Consider the following 594-nt stretch of genomic DNA (forward strand, 5'->3'; position numbering starts at 1 on the left):
GCGGCGGCGGCGGCGGCGGCGGCACCGGCACCAGCGCAGTTTCCCCTCTCCCCAGCCTGGCTCCACGCGCACATGCGCACTGCGCCCGCAGCCCTGGACCATTTGTCAGGACTACTCGGGAGACGGAGAAAAAAAAGAGAGCGAGAGAAAATTTGGGGGTAAGGAGCGGGCGATCGGGCTCTAATCTCCCCGAACCCGGAGCCGAGTCCGGGCCGAGCCCCGCGTGCGCGTCTGTTCCGGGCGGGCGGGGATGAAAGTTGCAGAGCCCTCCGGGGGGAAGGAAGCGCACCCTGCCTGGGCTTGTGAAAGCGATCGGGGCGGGGAGGACCGAGGGGTTTCTCCCCGCTCCCCGCGCCGCTGGGAAACAGCAGAAAACTTCATCCTCGGGCGAAAAAGTGGGCGAGCGCCTCGGAAAGGGCTGGAGGGGCAGTGTCGGGCATCTCGCTCCGAAGTAGTGAGTGCGAGTGCGAAAGAGGAACAAAAGAGAGAGAAAAGAGAAAGGAAAAAAATGGGGGGAGGAGAGACTTGTATTTTCCTCTGCGCGCACCCGGGCCGGGTGTGGGGGCCGCGCGGGAGGCGGCGGCGAGGCGGCCG

At 66.2% G+C, this 594-nt stretch overlaps 1 protein-coding gene across 1 annotated transcript in view; it reads left to right on the top strand.

Annotated features, from left to right (window-relative positions):
* The first annotated feature begins 6 nt into the window (after positions 1–6).
* Positions 7–594, top strand: part of L3mbtl3 (L3MBTL3, histone methyl-lysine binding protein) — a 113,190-nt gene continuing 112,602 nt past the window's right edge. The window contains exon 1 of the mRNA XM_023714280.1: positions 7–158. The gene's annotated coding sequence lies outside the window, so the exon portion shown is untranslated. The remainder of the gene's footprint in view (positions 159–594) is intronic.

Source organism: Octodon degus, unplaced genomic scaffold (assembly GCF_000260255.1).
Source record: "Octodon degus isolate 3935 unplaced genomic scaffold, OctDeg1.0 scaffold00034, whole genome shotgun sequence".
In the NCBI taxonomy this organism is placed as follows: Eukaryota; Metazoa; Chordata; class Mammalia; order Rodentia; family Octodontidae; genus Octodon; species Octodon degus.